Consider the following 17,252-nt stretch of genomic DNA (forward strand, 5'->3'; position numbering starts at 1 on the left):
CTCGGCGGAGACGCGCCCGTCGGCTGAGGACGGCGGGACAGCGGCGGGCGGCCGGCGGCGGCGGGGTCCCCTCCTGTCCCGCCCGTGTCCCGCAGCGGCTGGCCTGCTGGTGCCAAAGGGCGGGTCAGGGGCTCCGTGCACAAGCGGATGCTTCGAGCTGGGGTCCCGCTGCTCGCCCGCACCTGCCTTTATCAGGCTGTTCCCGATGGGGCGGAGGCGGAGCCTCCCTCCGCTCCCGCAGCGGCCGCCGTGCGGGGCCGGCGATGCCCTGACGGAGTGACGGAGATCCCGGGGTCGGCGGGCAGCTCCGCTCGGCTCCGCACGGCTCCGGGCTGTGTCCGGGCTGTGTCCGTGTCGCTGGGCAGCGAGCAGCAGCGGCCCGGAGCTACTGGAGCTCGGAGCCGGGACGCCCTCGGGCATGTCCTAGGGGAGCCCGGGATCCGAGCCCACAGCGCAGCCGGGTGCGCGGGACATCCACAGGTCTCCGCTCCTTAGCGCTTTGGATGCTTTTGTGTCAGCCTGTCTCCCTCAGCCCCACTCTCCCCGAGGTTATCTCAGAGGAAACGCGCTCTTTCCGCTCCTCAGCCTCGAGTCCCCGTCTGAGCTCGGTCTGGCTCACCGAGGGCACAGCAGCATGTTTCTTGGACCAGCTTTTCCTTCTGTCCACCAGAGAGCACCTCTTCCCACGGTGCTCGGGGAAAGGACACCAGCAGGCAACATTCGGCTTTCCACTTAGGTCTGCTTGCAGCTGCTTGTTAAGATGTGCCATGTTAAAAACGTTATCTGGCCTTTTTTTTTTTTTTTTTTTTTTTTTTTTTTTTTTTTTTTATTTCTTACACGGTGAGACCTCCTCTTGGGAGGTTCTACTCTCCCCCTAAAGCCTGTTTTCCTGCTGATAGCATCTACCTGCTCTCCCGGATGGTCCGTGTCATCGTGGGTGCATGGTGCTGCAGGCAGACCCATGATAATCATCACCCTGCAGTGAAAGGGCAGCAAAGCATCCTGCTCCCCACGGGCAGAGCTGAGGGCGCCCTTCCACACACACACACACACACCTCGGCAGCAGCTCCTCTCCGCTCTCGGGTGCTCCAAAACAATCTGTGTGCGGTCCACTCCTCCTGTGACTTTCTCTGGAAAAACACTCCCTTTTGTTTTCCTAACATGACAGCTGGTTTTATTAGATGGTAAAAAAATGAACAGGATAAAGCTCTCCTTTAAAATTATTGGAAAACAGAGAAAATATTTTTATTATTTTAATCACTAAGGAGTGATCATCTGTCCTGCACAGGCACTCTATAAATCAATTAGCTAGTTAATTAAATCGCTATAAATTTCCATGGAATATTATTGTCATTAGTACCTCAAAGCAACTGCAGGCCCCAAATCGGACCAACTGTCTTCAAACAATGAAACATCTTCGGGGCTTTATTTCCTTTTTCATTATTCAAGGGAAAGAAAATTATGTGGGAATTATTTAAGTAGGAGTGAATCTGAAGACAGAATTGGCAACTTTTTTTAGGAAGCATGACAGACAGCAAAATATCTCCTTCACATTCAGTAAATTATGTAGACAAACACCTGAAGAATTCTTCAGTATCTTACAATAAATTCTATCCACATTATTTTTATCTTTTTCTGAGCATGACTTGGGCACCCAAATGTTGTTTAGAATTTGCTCCTAAGTTCTGTAACTGCTCTACAAATGGCTGTAGCCTGAGTAACATTTTTGTGGATTGCCAGTCGAGACAGAAAACTGCAGCTGGAAGTAGGTAGCTGCTCATCTGTCTTACCGGTTGCTGAGCCCTGTGGAGGGTAGTAGTTCCTAGGCATTAACATGGATTCTGTTTGCTACTATTAGGAGAACCACAAAGTTCAGTAGGGACAAGCTGTCAGCACTGTTTTTACTGTCACAAGTTATTCCAAGTGTCCTCAAGCCACAATTAAATATTTCAGTTGCAGCAAATAAAAGGGCACTGCAACTGCCAGTGCTCCATCTTATATTCATGATTCTTCCCAAATCTAGTTCCTAAAAATGCTGACTGGGTTAGGAAAAATCTTTCTATTGAAAGGGCACGTTGTCCAGATGGTCACCATTAAATGTGTCATAGATAAGAATACCTGCAGCAGAGCTAGAAAAATGAGAAAGCCTTCTCCAATGGATCTTTTCTAGAGATAAGCAAAGGCTTGGAGGAGGAGCAGCAGTTGAGATCATGCCTCTGATTGCCCTTAGGCAATGTTCTACCCATGACAACAGTAACCAAAGTTACATGCCAATTCTGAGTTTGCTGGTGGAGAAAAACAGTATTAGGGAAAAAGTTGTATCATCTTCTAAAAACAAGGTTTACAACACTATTAAAATGCCAACACTATTTCTTTTAACCACAACAATTTAATAGTTCAAAGTATGTTTGTGACTGCTTATGGAATTTCTTTAAGTTGGCAGTGTATCAAATGACTGTAGATATCAGGGAATTGTGTAAGTCATTAATATTTCAGCAGGACACAGAGAGGACAGAGGAAAGGACTGACAATCGTGAACCTGCTATAAACACATGCTAAACCAAGAGTCCACCGAGTACACATGAACTCTTGTACAAAATATGTACTTGTAGGAGAACATATTTGCATACATGTATTTTTTATCAGAGTCCATTTTCTTGTTCGTTCTTTATGGAAGCCCTTACATAGTCTCCTATAACCTGACTCTGTATCAGTGACAAAAAACATTGGTTGAGTATTATGCATGCAATAAAGATATCATATCACACAACAGCTGATATTTCCTGACTTCCAGAATGATTGCACAAGGAAAATTTCTACTTACTGTAAAAATAATGGTGTTGTGTCCTGAGGTAGGGTTGTTTTGGTTTTTTTTTCAGCAATTGACTGAACTTCATCATTGTCATTTCTGGAAACATTGTGTACATAACAGCTTTAAGAAAAGAATTAAGAGTATCTTAGTATAAGTGTTACATAAGTATCTTATATACCCTTCACATGACCTGTGACCTGTAAAGATTATTTCTCAGTGATTTTTTCAAAGCCAAAGTAAAAGACAATCTCAGTTTAAAAAAATCCCTAAAATTGTATCTGTTTTCTCCAGAAAGCACACACAGTATTTAAGTTATGCTAAACTTAGATGCAGAAGCTACAATTAACTTTTAATACTAGCATTTGCCACAAATCTGTGTAAGGTGATATGAAATTAAGAAGCCCATCCCTGTCAAACTGAGAACTCTCATGAAAGGAAAAATAAATTTAAAAGTACCAAAATATTTGGCAAGAGAAGCATGAAAAATCTCCTGATGCAACATAAACCAAATAAATCACAAATCATCACTCCTGTCTTTCCTCAATAAAATGCACTATTTTTATATTAATGTCTATTAAATGCATAAGCAGGCTAAGATTTTAATGGAATATAGTTCCAGTGTATATTTTTATGCCATGATGACAACTGTATACAAAGTTAAATAGAACAGTAATTATTGCGAATGGCATTGTACCAATAAAACTGCACAATTTGGTGAAAGTAAATGTGGTTTATATGCAGAACCACAGAAATTTATAGTGAATTAAGTGATTCAACAGCTTGTCAGCTGTTTTTTGCCAACTACTCTCTAAGTGAAATGAGTGCTGCTGTGCAAATTGATGCTGCAAGGAGTTGCTGGACTAAGTTGCAGAGCACTGTGTTACGACATTATAAATATAAACCTCTGAAATTACATTAGAAAGTGTATTAATTCAGCCCACACACATTACTACGAGTTAAAGTGAATAAGATGAAGACTAGGGTGAGAATGAATCAATTAAGAGAGGTAGTTGGAAATAGATTTGGCTGGGAAGTAGGGTGGAAGAGGAAATAAGATGAATTCTTCATGACTTATTTCAAGACAAGATTCACTTTAAGGAAAGAAAGTGAAGGGGATTCTTACCAGAACCTTCATTTTTAGCCTCAAATATTTTTGAAATTGGCAGATATTTTGAGCAGATTGAGAGACTGTGATATTTATATTAGATTAGAAGTTAATCTAGTAGGAGTGGGACAGTATGAACAGCACACATTGACACAGCCTAGAACCTTCATTAAGGAGAGTCCTCCCCATAAGGGATTATATCTGTGTGAGCTCTCAGTGCCACGAACAGTGAAAAGTGAATGGGACAGAAAAATAATTTCTTACATGTCACCAAACATCTGATACTTTTTATCATTTATGTTCAGGAAAAAAAAAAAATACACATTTTTATAAAATGCCATGTGTATTAAAAGTACTTTTTATTTCAGTTCCAATTTCAAAGAAAATTCTTCTATTGTTTATGAGGACTCTTCTGGGCTTGCTACTAGTCAAAGATGGCCACAGAGATTTCCACCTGTCACAGTCTGCATCTTCCACACATTCCATCTTGTACTCACTGTATTCCCATGTTATTTGCATCCCACTCATATTTCTCTTTGTTCTCCATGTCTCTGCTCTCTTTCCTTTTCATGCATGCCTTCTGTCAATACTCACCAAAAATCCCTAGTAGTGAAGCCTAACAACACTCAAAACGCAATTTGTGTATGATGTTTAAACCCAATACTTAAGATTTTCTTTCTCTATCCCTTCCAATTCAGCTTTGTCAGTTTCCACCACATATATTCCTTCTGGGTACTCACATCAGCCTGGCCAACACAAGTGTTATAGTAGGCACAAGACACAAGTGATTACTGGTTTCTCTAGCCATAATGGAGATTGTATTTGCTGATCTTTAAAAATCATCGGTTTTTTGATGCTAAAAAAGCTGGAGGAAGACTGGGACAGAAATGACAACCACAGATTTCAGAGATCCAGAGGGGAAAAAAGGAAAATAAAGGTGCATCTTGGCATTGTTTCTGTGTACCAAAAGTTCTGGTAGCTTAACCTGAAAGGAAAAGCAAAACAGATTAATTTCTTAGGAAAACCATAAAAACCCTTAAATAACAAAGGCAGCTAAGAAGAAAAATTTCAATTGCTAACATGATCATTTTACACTTGTTTCTTATGTTTATAAGCAGGCTCTGATGTTTCTTGGTCTTAATTTTTGGCTGATCTACGGAGAGGGAATCTTTTCTTTTCCTGGTTCTCCATATGCCATGCCTCTGTGAAATCCATCATTCATGCCTCCCCTGCCTAGCTAAATGTGTGCATGTGCACATGAGAAAGTTCAGCTGATTTCACCCAAAGCTGCTCCAGATTCAATACACCACCCCCAGCGCTCCTGTTTTGGCAGACACGTAGATTGATTGTTCCAAATCGCCTGTGACACCTGCAGGTGGAGCCTCCCCAAAGTGTGTCCTGCCATCCCTGCCCTCCATGAATTACTTGCTGAGGTCTGCTCATCTGGCAGCAGCGACTGCCCTGCCGTGATTCATTCTTGTTTCCACTGGTAGGCCATGGGGTGGACGTGGACAGTTTACCCAGTATGTGAAAACCCAGCCACATGAATAAATTTACCTCCCTCTTGCAATCCAAAGTGAATTCCAGCAGAAGGTGGTCTGCCTGGGCTTGAGGGCACCCAGTAACCTGTAAGGACAGGGCTTCTTTAAGCACTTTGGATCTGATGATAGTTTAAAGCTATTCCTACTTTAGGATGCTTCCCAACATCAAAATGCCCAACCTAAGCCTCGCCTCTGTCATTGCAGACAAAGAAATTTTCCTCTAAAATACTTCTACAAGGCAGTTGAGATTTTGTGAGTGCATAATTTCGTGTGTTCTTTCTTTATCTAAATTGTGATAAAGGAAAAAGTGAACCTTGGTTGAGGAGCAGCAATAATTTTTAATAACTACTAATTCCTTTGAACTTGCATCACATAAATCGAAGAGTCTAATAATTAAATTAATTGATGCGAAAAAAATGTCTACCAACCCAATCTATGGCTTACAGTATTGATAACAGCAATTTTATCAGCAACAAAAGACATAAATGACAGGCGATACTACTTTGTTGTTGACGTGTACTTTAAAATCTGTTCCTATTTAAGAACGATGCATTAGATCTAGTGGGAATTTTTGTTAGCTAATTCTAGTTTATTGAAATCCAAACATTTAGGAGAGTCCTTTTTCGGAAGTCTTCACATGATCAGAATGGTATTCCTGGCTAAAGTCACAGAGGAAGGAGAAACTTCAGAACCGACAACATCAAGAATCTTCCTAATTTAGTGCAAAGATATAACCTTGAATCTCGTATATTTAAGGTGAATGCCCTGATCATGAGTCAGAAGATTTTAGCATGGTTCTGATTTTATTTTATTCTGCACTGAAGCAAAAGCAATTGCTGAAACTTCAATTTGTGAGAAAACAAATAAACAAACAAACAAAAAAAAACAAAACAAAAAAACTGCTTTTCCTCCAGTTTGGTTTATTAAAAACGGTAATTATATTATAACATAAATCTTCACTTAAAGTGACACTCAATTTGGAGAAGTCTGCAGGTGTTGTTTCAAATGTTAATTTAGGAGTGCAGTACTTGTTTTGCAGTGCACTGGACAGTAGTGGAGCGGAATGGGAAGAGACAGTCTGTCTGTCGCTACTGGTGTAAAAGGTGACAGAGATTCTTTGAAGTCGAAGGGCACTCCACTTTGAATTGAGAGAATCTGAACTGGATTGCTGCTTATCTCACTGCAGTTCCAAAGGCCACAAGGTGCAGAGTATACATAGCATGCACTTCCACATTACCAAAATAGCAGCCATAAACTAACTGACTAAGGTCAGTAAATGAGTAAGTAAACAAACAGGAAGAGGGATGTTGTCCATATATGCAACATAATTTGACACTGTTATATTTTATTACTAAATAAATTACTGCTTTGAAAAAATTTTTGGCATCTGGAAGCCTTGATCAGAAATATTTTTCATGACTTTTCAAGAATAAAATTTAGAATCAGAATGTGATAACTTTAAAGTGAAAACAAGAAAGGAAATTATGAGACCATTACTCTAGTGAAGCTACACAAATAAAATTAAGTAGTGGATCCAGGCTTCGTCAGACTAATGTATTTTAAACTGCTTTTTCCTACAAAAGTCGCACTATTGGAAATACAGAAAAATAAGATGAACAGTTGCAGACTAGAAGTATTAGTTTCATCTCCTACATGAAAATAAGAATCGACATAGTAGACATGTAATTTGGGAACCTTTCTAAATTTTAGCTGTGGTACCACCTTGTTAACTCTGTTTGATATCACGCAGGCATGCATCCGGTTTTGGGAGCTGCTGGAAATTTTGTTCCTGGGACTAAGGATTCAATCCCATCACTTGGCCCCTGGGTGCACATTCCTACAGTTTTCCTTCTATTTCCTTGCTGGATCTTTTGATAAGCCATTTCTCACTGCAGTGCTGAAGTGAGGTGATGCTAAAATCAGAGGTAATTGTTCTGAAAGGCCCTCCCTAACTTAATCTTGAATTAGGACATCATCAAGCTTTATGGACTGTACTCTCATCTTAAATTGTGAACAAAAAACAAACATGGAAATGCAGGTAATACTGAAGAGAGATACAATGAGATGAGACTATGAGGTCTGCCCTGGTCGCTAAATCCAGTCTCCTGGGACTACAGACACCAGGTTGCATATTTCCTGCATACATTTGCCACACATTGTCTGGAAAACCACTTTCTGCTGGTTAAGCACATTCTTATAATTTCTAGCCTAAATTTAAGCAGAAATTTCACAATCTATTTATTTTTATGTGAGTATTGTACTTTAGTTCTGTTTCTTCTTCTATTGTTTTTTACCCTTTAAAAGAAATCATACACTTGAAAAGAAGTTTTAATTAATCCTTCTTGAACAAGCCAACCAGGACACACACAAGTGAAGTTTTGTTAAGCTTTGTAGGCTGGCAACAATGCTTTCTCATCATAAAAATAGGGCCTGAAGCAAGAGTGAATGGTATTTATTTTCAATGGCTACATCCCAGAACTTATCACAATGCTCACCCTGAAATCCAGTAATATACCCAAGCCCTACTCTTTTCCATGGATTCCAATGAATGAACTGATTATTGTATTGCTACTGTATATCTTTCTTTTCATTATATTAAATCTTCTTAAGTCCTCAGTATCACCATTCCTTTAAATATATGCTGTATATGGATGGCAACTCCAAACTTTGCATTATCAGCAATCAGTTGTGGATGCTAAAAGCACAAATGAAAATATGAAACAAGACGGTCTGCAAAGTGTAGGGTTGAGGTATTTCTCTTTTGGCCTTCTTCCAGCCCGATTGTCTCTCTGCTTGTTCAATAGTTGTCCCCATAGATCCTTGCAGTCTACAAAAAGTAGCCTAGCACCTTGACAAGATGAACACGGAGAATGTGGTGTACCTGCATCAAGTTGAGGTAAATATTCACATGTCCTAGGCATATTCCCTGCAAGAGTGGGAAATCACACCTGGGCATCAACAGAATTCCACTTTTGCCCATGCCTCCTGCCTCATAAATGTCTCTTAATTTTTCCTTCTCTGAATCCTAGAGCTCTTAAGTGTCTATCAAAGCAAGCATCAAACATTACTTTAGAGACTTACTGTTCATGATATTAATATGAAGACAGAATAGGAAACAAAGCATGATTAAACTTTTCAATTTTACTTCTGCTTATTTATATTCACTTAACATTTACTGTGAAAAGAGGAATCACTGAGAAGTACAGCTAAAATTCCTTATTGAGATTCAGTAAAATAATTTAAAAATACTTGAAACTATGATCTCAATATTCTATGTGCTTTACTTATTTCTCTCTTAAACAAATTTAAAATTTCCTTAATCTATTTTTAGGTGTCCAGTTTTGCTTTCTTTTTGAACTCTTTGTTTGAGAGAGGCAGAGAGACAGGGAGAATGCCACTCCAACATTGCAGTATTCTGTATCTGCAGAAACCAGACAAGCTACACATTTTTACTTCCCTGTTGCCTTGTACAACCACTAAGACAGTCATCTATTAGGTCAGGCAATAAATCTTGGTTTATTCTAAATCAGTTTGCATCACCTTGCATCATCATGTTCTGTGCCACTGACCTTGCAACAGGTACCTTTATCCCATTCCTTCATGTCAGAGCAGGGGTGAAAATAACCATGTTGAGGCAACAAGTACCTTCTAAAGCAATCAAATAAGCAAGCTCAGGATCTTTAATGCACTATAAACTGTCGTCCCATATAGATATGAATACCAGCTGCATATTAAAGCTCTCAGTCTTCAGCTAAATCTCTTTGAACCTCAAGGAAGATGTATTTGTAAATCAAAGGACGCTCTTTGATTTCCTGGCCCTACATGCACTGACACCTCAAACTGCTGAGAGAAATGATGATGTCCCAATGTGTATGTTGTGTTACTTTGGGAGAGTCCTTATGTACAACCTTAGTGGCTCTAAAAAGCAGATATCAAAATTTAAGTAGCATAAGATAAAAGATATCTGTCTTTTACATCAAAGAATATGTGTTAATTAATATGTATTAATAACTAGTTACAAAACATATTCCATCAAGGCATCCTTGGCTACTATAGGCTAATCACCAAATCTAAGGATGAACAAAACTGCTTGTCATATCATCTCTTTATTTCTTCTGGTATATTTAGTCTTTAGATAAGATTGAATCTCTGGATCATCAGTGGTGGTAGATCTACAAGAAATATTAGTAAACATCTCTGTTTCTCATTTTTCTCTTGAACAAATATGTCTTCTTCCTCTCACACAATAAATTATGGTAGATTAAATTTTGCTCTCTTTATATATAAATAGGTTTATCATAATTTAGCTGATGGTATTAATATGGGACACTATTCCTAAAATCATATTTACTTTTCATTGATATCAATGGAAGCATGTTTATAATGATTTCTAGGCTGTGGGAGAGAAGAAAGAGGAAGAGGCTCAAATGTATTTCAGCAGAAGCACATAATCGAAATTCTTTTATTATTCTCCAGACTACAAGCTGCAGAAAAAGAAGTCAATCCCAGTCAACTACTTCCAAAGCACCTTCAAAATCTGCAGGCTGCTAAAAATTGTAATAGGAACTGGAAAACAACGTTCAAACAAAACTCCAGGAATAAACACACAGTTTCCTTCCAACAAGAAATACCAGGGGCTTAATTATCCTGTTTTGAACTCCTTACTAAGCAACAGGTAGTTGCCTCTGTAAGAGAACTAGGTGACTGGTTTGAATCAGGGTGACCTTTCTTATGTTCATATCTCATTTAGCTCTAGCAGTGTGCTTAACAGTAACACTTAATGTGAAGCTTCATGACCTAGAAAATAATCTAGCAAAGGAAAAAGAAGCTAAACAGTGTCACTTTCTCATTATAGGAGAGGTTTATGAAAGGTCAGAAAGTTTCTGAAATAGAAAGCAGTAGTGTATGAGCAAAATAGTTTAAAATAAATTAAAATCATCAACAGGGGTTGAGTCTAGACAATATTTTGAATTATTAGACTTTACATAAGCAAGATAAATTTTTAATAAAATTAGGAGACATTAAAGCCTGGAGCGTTGTTTAAAAAAATGATAATAATAAAAAAAGACAGGATTTATATTTACAGACCAGAGCATTCAGTGATTTACTAGGAATTGATTCATTATTTACTTAAAATCACGTGACTCATGCCCACAAGAACTGACTAACCTCTTTGCCACTCCTACCTCTAATTCTTAGGATTGTAGTTATGGACTGAGTGATTTTTTTTCCCTGTTCATGAGTTTTGAGTTGATTATCCTACAATTTCACAGAATATTTCCTTGATCCTGTTATTGATAGGAAGAACAAAAAATTCCGCTGTCTTCTTTCCTGTGTTATTCTACCACATATATTTAGCATATACACTCTTACTCACTTTTCTTTTAAATCATATAGTGCTTTGAACCTTTTCTCCAGAGGCATTTTTGCCATGCTTCCCAGATTCCTCAGTGTGCCTTCATTCTGAATTACTACATCAATATTTTGAAGTGGGATACAGTTTAATTTAACCTTATGTTATATACTTCACTGAAGTTAGGACCATACTCATTTCAGCATTTCTTCATCAATGGAAAGACACAAGCAGTCCATAGGGAAATTCAGGCTATTCCACAATAAAAATTAACTTCTTTCTGGAGATGCCTCTTACTGTTAAAAGTAGGGTAAAGTGGTCTGTTCTCATAATTCAGATATCTCAATGATACCACATGAGAGGAATGTGGACTGAAGTTAAAGATAGTGAACAAAATATTCCAAATAAGATTGTCATTTCTCTTTTTATTTTTCTAATTTTTTAAAGTAATTCTAATTTTTGTTACATGCTTGCCAGGGTTGTTTCATTTGTTGGTTTTGGGGGGAGGATTAAGGGGTGGGTTTTGAGTCGCCCAGAAATGATTACATACGACCTGTCCAGAAGATGATAAGATTTACTTCAGAATTTTTTGAGTGGTTCCTCACAGTTATGTCTTTCCCTGACTAGTTTCTGTAACATAATGTCACTTGGGTATTTTAAAGTGTTAAATTGGAAGTTGCTAAAATTTAAATATATATTTAAGTATATCTTTAACCAAGGAGTGATCGATTTCAATATGCTTAATTTCTATGGTTTCAAAAGTTCTTAATCAATTGCTACAAAGAAAACCGTATCAGTTGAAAACTTGAAGTAGAAAGCACTATTTGAAAATCTAAAATCTCTTTGCATTTTCATAGTTATATAAAAATTACTTGTATTTTCTTTTGAACTGATGAGAGTATGATCCTATTTTAGATCAAATAAGACATTGCTTTCGTTTGCAAACTGAATCATAGTCCTCAGTAAACTCAGATTTTGGCAACGTAACAAATGCTACAACAACAAAGCACTTCTAGATGTTGTTCTTCCTTGCAGCTTTGAGTAACTTCCCATATATCAAACACAAAGCCTAATATAATCTTGGTCATTTTTCTCCCTCTTGGGGGTCTTTGTAAATTGTATTGCTTTAGGAAATTGAATACAGTGACTACCCCACCAAAGATATCACAGAGGAGTGGGGAATACACACTAAGCAAAAAAATATGTTTACTCATGGGACTTCTTTTTCCTCATCCATGTTATCCTTTTGAAGCTATATTGTTACCTAGCATATTTGAAATGTTTTAGCAGAAACTGAAAGATTACAATCAAAAGGAAAAAAATACTTTACTGTTATGACTTTTCCTCAGAAGAAGTGTTTTATTGCACTTAATTTTATATTTTATATATACACACACACATATATTCCATCATGACCATTAAAATATTTTTTATAGAAAATACATTTGAAAGCAGATTGATGGTTCATGGCAGGAAAGCAAATTCTGCACCTGGGACTCTGTGAAGGCAGACAGCAGTATTTTTGCTTGTAGCCTTTGGCAATCTTTTGCCTGGGATCATAAATATATCTAGAAATTCAGGCTTTTCTCTTCTGGTTATCTTTGAATTTCCCTTAAAAAATAACCCATGTCATATTTATATATGGAAATGTTCAGCATATATAAAATAATCATTCTCTTGATTTGCCCTAAAAAATAATTTGAAAACAGAATTAATTGTTTTTTATTCTTTTCCTGCCATGAGTGTTATCTTTTTGGTACCTATCTATTAATAAGACAGATTCTGATTACAAACTTACACTTGAGTAGGACCCAGATTCCATTTTCATTTTCACCAGCTGTTTATAAACATTGTGAGATGACTTGGTCTGAAGCTGATTACTCTGTACTGAGTTCATTTTTGGCAATTAAAATTGATAAAGAATCAAAGTGTTCCAATATTATATCACTGGATATAGTAGAAAACAAAGTTTTCCTGTTACTGATTGTAATATACAGGAAAATAAATGAAATTGCACTAATCAATAGGAACAGTAATATCTGGAAAACAAACTTCTGCTATATTAGTTCCAAACGTTGATCCCCCAACATATATCACATAAATCTCAAAATTTATGATAGGTCTCTAATTAAGTACAACTTGTTATTCTGGTACAGTACTATGTGAAGAAATAAGTGAGCTGAGATTCAGCGTAATAGAGAATGAGTTAATTTCAAAATGTTGCTGCCCAGACTACTAAAATACAGTCTGTTCTGAAGCAGGTGTGAAGTACAAGGAGTTGTCAAGTTCCCTAAAAAGCAGAGTTTGTTTATTCTCATTTACATTTGGCTGGCAAAGGTCTGACATTCTCTTCAGCTACTTGTATTCCCATAACCTGAAGATGTAAGGAAAGTGCCCCAGGTGCCTTGCAGCTATTCAAGGAATTTAAAGTTCAGTAGCTATCAGTTTTCTTCTAACAAATTAATAATCAGAATTGACAGGAGCAACAATTTCTCTGGGCAACCTGTGTGGGCATCAAAAGCTGTCCTCAGGGTAGACCCCATCTGCAGGCTGCCCAAAAGCCACAGACAGACCCATGAAACCCACACTAACACTTCATGACCCCCAGAGTGCAGAGGGAGATTAGACTCCCAGGACTTTCAGTGCCAAAGAAAAAAACGCCAACTGATGTTCTTCACCAAGAAATCAGTATTTTCTGACAAATTTTTGTTTAACTGTAATGTTTATTGCTAACTGTAGTACGAAGAGGATTTGCCAGTGAGTGAGAAATTTCTTCAAGACATCCCAGGAAAAGAGAACACTGCATGTTCCTCTCTACTAAGGAAAGTTGAAGAGTAATCTTTTTCTTTTTCATCTCTTCACACGCTGAAAAACCACAGCACATCGCCTATGAATAGTGAGATCTCTATGAGACAGGGGTGCAGAAACAATCACAGAGGCATTTTTTAACAATTAAATAACTACATGGTACAGTAAGGGCTGGCAAGGCTTTGCTGGCATTTCAGGTTTTGTCAGCCTGGATATATGGGACTAATGGTGAGTATAATTATTCTCACTTTCACACATCCCAGGTTTTAGGAGTAGGTCTTAGCATGAATGACCCTGGCTGTTGTGAAGAGGTAGCCACAGCATGCTTGTTTACAAAACTTCCAATAATAAGAGGAGACACAAATGAGAGAAAGTCAGAAACCTGCTTTTCAGGTATTAAGGGAAGGTACAGTATAAGCAGTGGGAGTAGTGAAGAAAATTGGAAAAACCTGAGATGAAAAACAGGGATGAACACAGGGCAAAAGAAAAACACTTGCTTGGGACAGCAAGAAAATGGCCTGAGATAGAAAGATGGGGGGGGGGGGGGGGGGCTAGGGGTCATGGCTCACACTTCATGTCTTGATGACTGTCCATAATTTGATCTCACTGGGAAGCAGCTTTATACTGATTCTTGTACCTGGAATGGATCCCTAGCCTCTTAGTAGGTCACTGATGGTAGAATTTGCAATGCTGGAGTAAGCTGAGAACAGAGGCAGACACAACAGGAAGAAATGGTTTTGGCCATTCCTTTCCTTTCACTGTAAGATTTGTGATACTGTTGTCCAGTTATTACAGCTGAAGGAGCATATCATATTATCAGACTTCGATGGGGCAGTGAACAAAAAAATCTCTTTTTTTTTTTGTTGATTTTTACTTTCTCATGAATGTAAATGAGGAGGTGAATATCTTAGCAGATATGATGAATCATGCTATCCATGCAAACGCTCTTCAGAGCCTAGAAATCATACTTCCTTTTAAAGGTGCAAGCAGGATTCAGTAACCAAAACTAGTCTTCTATTAGGAAAAGTTGTATACTACTTCTGATAGTCTACAGGAAGGAAAGTCTTCCTCAAAAGTCAATACATACATATTTGATTCTTTATTTTTATATTAATTTGAGCTTACTGTAACTTCATTATTTTCAAGAGGGTGGATCAACGTACTGTTTTATGTTATAGGAAAATGGCTTTTTTTACTGAATTTTCCAGTCCTTGATTTCTTAGCAGCAATAGCTGATACTCTTTCCATCCAGTCTTTCTCCCCTATTTAACATCCTCCCGGAACTGAATTGCTTCTGTTTGCATTAGGCAAGTAGGCTGTGTTGACTGTTTCTTCTACAGCTGTGGTTCATATCTAAGGTAGTTCAGGAGCCCATTAAAGCATTAAGAGCAGCTATTAATGAAAGCAAGATGGTTCAGCCATCCCATTCACACACTTCATTGTATTTTTTGAATGGCTTACTTGCATTTGGGATTTCTCAGCTGATTTACTCATAGCCATAAGAACACATCTTTAGCAAGTATTGTTGTTCAAACTCATTTTAGCTGCCACTCCCAGAATAGTTCAAACTGCATATCTGAGTATCACAGCTCAACAAGAATCTGGTCTTGTCAGGTAGACATTTTTTGGACAGAAAAAAATTACAGGAGTAAACCATTTCTCGACAAGAACAAAGCAAAACAGAAACAGGACAGCATCAATTATAAAGGGAACAAGACAATGAAAGGATGAATTTTATAGCATTATTAAAAATTGGAAAACTGAAAACTGCAATGAGATCAATAACATTAGAAAATTAAAATTACTTTCTTCTACTACTCACTGATCAAATAAAAAGGGGTCTTACAGCATAAACAATGCTAAGCACTTTTGCCAGTCACTATTCACCCATTAATTTCAGTCTAATAGCTTTTCTTTTAAAAACTAGCTTAAATTTACTTAGGCAAAACCTGCGCTATGATTCTGCTTTTCCATAAGCAAACTGTTGCTCCTGGAACTCCTCCTATTCATCTGACATCTCCTATTCATCATAGTCAAGTCAGAATTTTGAAAAATAGCAGTAGATAAAGAAATTGCTGTCACTGAAGAGAGGTGTGTACATGGTCTGCTACAAGAGAAATGAAACAGCACTGAGAACCATTCACTTAAACCTTTTGCAGTGGTAATGTTTCCCACGTGTTGCTGTAACAGATTAAGAGCTCAAATAACCGCAGTCTAAGTAAATCTATCTTTTAAAACAACTTTAGATGGATATTATGGAAATACTCTAATTGGACTGAGATTTTGAGTGAATTACTTCAAATCAAGTCTTTTGACTCCAATAAGCCTAGACAAATTAAAGCACGTTGTTGGTGTTCATGTACACTCTAACCTTTACTTTAAAACAATGTGTGAAAGTGTCTTTACATATGTAGGTGTGCTGGGAGAATCTGCAGCTGAGAAGGAGAAACATTTTCTCAAACTGCAGAACAGAGATATACTGATGAGTGCCTTTACATTTGCAGAAAGAAAAAGGAAAAAATCATTACTGTCGGAGACACAAGCCACACAGGGTGCTTGCTTTAGAACACCACGTAACACCAGCACAGTTTCAGGCTGTGGTTTCTGAATCTGTTTGTGGCACAGGAAAGCAAGTGCCAGGGTTCTGCATCTCACTGAGATCAGCCTCCTGAAGTGAGGCTTCACCTTGCGCTGCTCCAGGCTGTCACTTTCTGGCTTCCAAGGCCAAACAAACTGGATGAACTACTGCCGTTCAGAACTCTCACTGCATCCCTGCACTGTGCTGCTCAACACATCTGCTTCCAGCAGTGTTGGGTGCAGGCAGCAGAACTCTACTCCGGCACAAGCAGAGTCTATTTCTTTGTGTCCTGTGCTATATTTCGTCTCTGGTGCCCGTGTATCTTCCTGCGAACCACTCATTAACAAACAAGTGGGAATTACTTGTGAACATCTGTGGTTGTATTTATACTGTGCCCAGGAGGAAAACACTTCAGTGCGTTATTTCTACAGGAACAGAAGTACACGTAAACCAGACAAAACACATTACTACATTTCTTAAAGTTAGTATCCAGACCCTTGAATAAAGTTTGGCAGATGCAATGTGTTCTTTCAGCACCCATTAGTAACTGGTCAGTAACTTACCAAAGGAGGACCTTAAACCATTGTTGTTAACCACATTTATCTGTTTTCAAGACTCCTGTGGAGTAAGTCACTTCTAAAAATTACTCCCATTTTGTAGAAACATACACATTCTTCCTTGTGACAGGATTGTTAACAGACAATTTACAGTCTCTTCTCGTGTGGGCTTCTGCCCATATTTTAGCAAATCTGCAAAAACTGGTACAAGATACATAATATTTGTCATTCACGCTCACCCTTTTATATCTATGGGCAGATTTCCTATAAAGACCGTTTGCCAAATGGGGGTACTTAGTTGCTTAATAATTATTCTGACATCAAAATGAGACAAAAGAATAAGAAATTGTTCCCAGGCAACTGTAAAAGATCCGTTAATGGATATTCCTATTAGGAATGTATTATCACCTACGACTGTGCAGAGTTGTTTACCACTTCATTATCTTCTCTGTTTCAGGACACTGGAATATTAATGTTGCCAATGAATCAGGGAGTTCT

At 38.1% G+C, this 17,252-nt stretch overlaps 1 long non-coding RNA gene across 1 annotated transcript in view; it reads right to left on the reverse strand.

Annotated features, from left to right (window-relative positions):
- Nucleotides 1-3,827: 3,827 nt before the first annotated feature.
- LOC148225260 (uncharacterized) overlaps nucleotides 3,828-17,252 on the reverse strand; it is a 29,814-nt gene continuing 16,389 nt past the window's right edge. Inside the window, exons 3-4 of the long non-coding RNA XR_015804905.1 lie at nucleotides 5,475-5,543; nucleotides 3,828-4,902 (exon numbers count right to left, since the gene is read on the reverse strand). This is a non-coding gene — a long non-coding RNA (uncharacterized LOC148225260). The remainder of the gene's footprint in view (nucleotides 4,903-5,474; nucleotides 5,544-17,252) is intronic.

The sequence above is a fragment of the Sturnus vulgaris genome, chromosome 1, assembly GCF_052056855.1.
Source record: "Sturnus vulgaris isolate bStuVul1 chromosome 1, bStuVul1.hap1, whole genome shotgun sequence".
NCBI lineage: Eukaryota > Metazoa > Chordata > Aves > Passeriformes > Sturnidae > Sturnus > Sturnus vulgaris.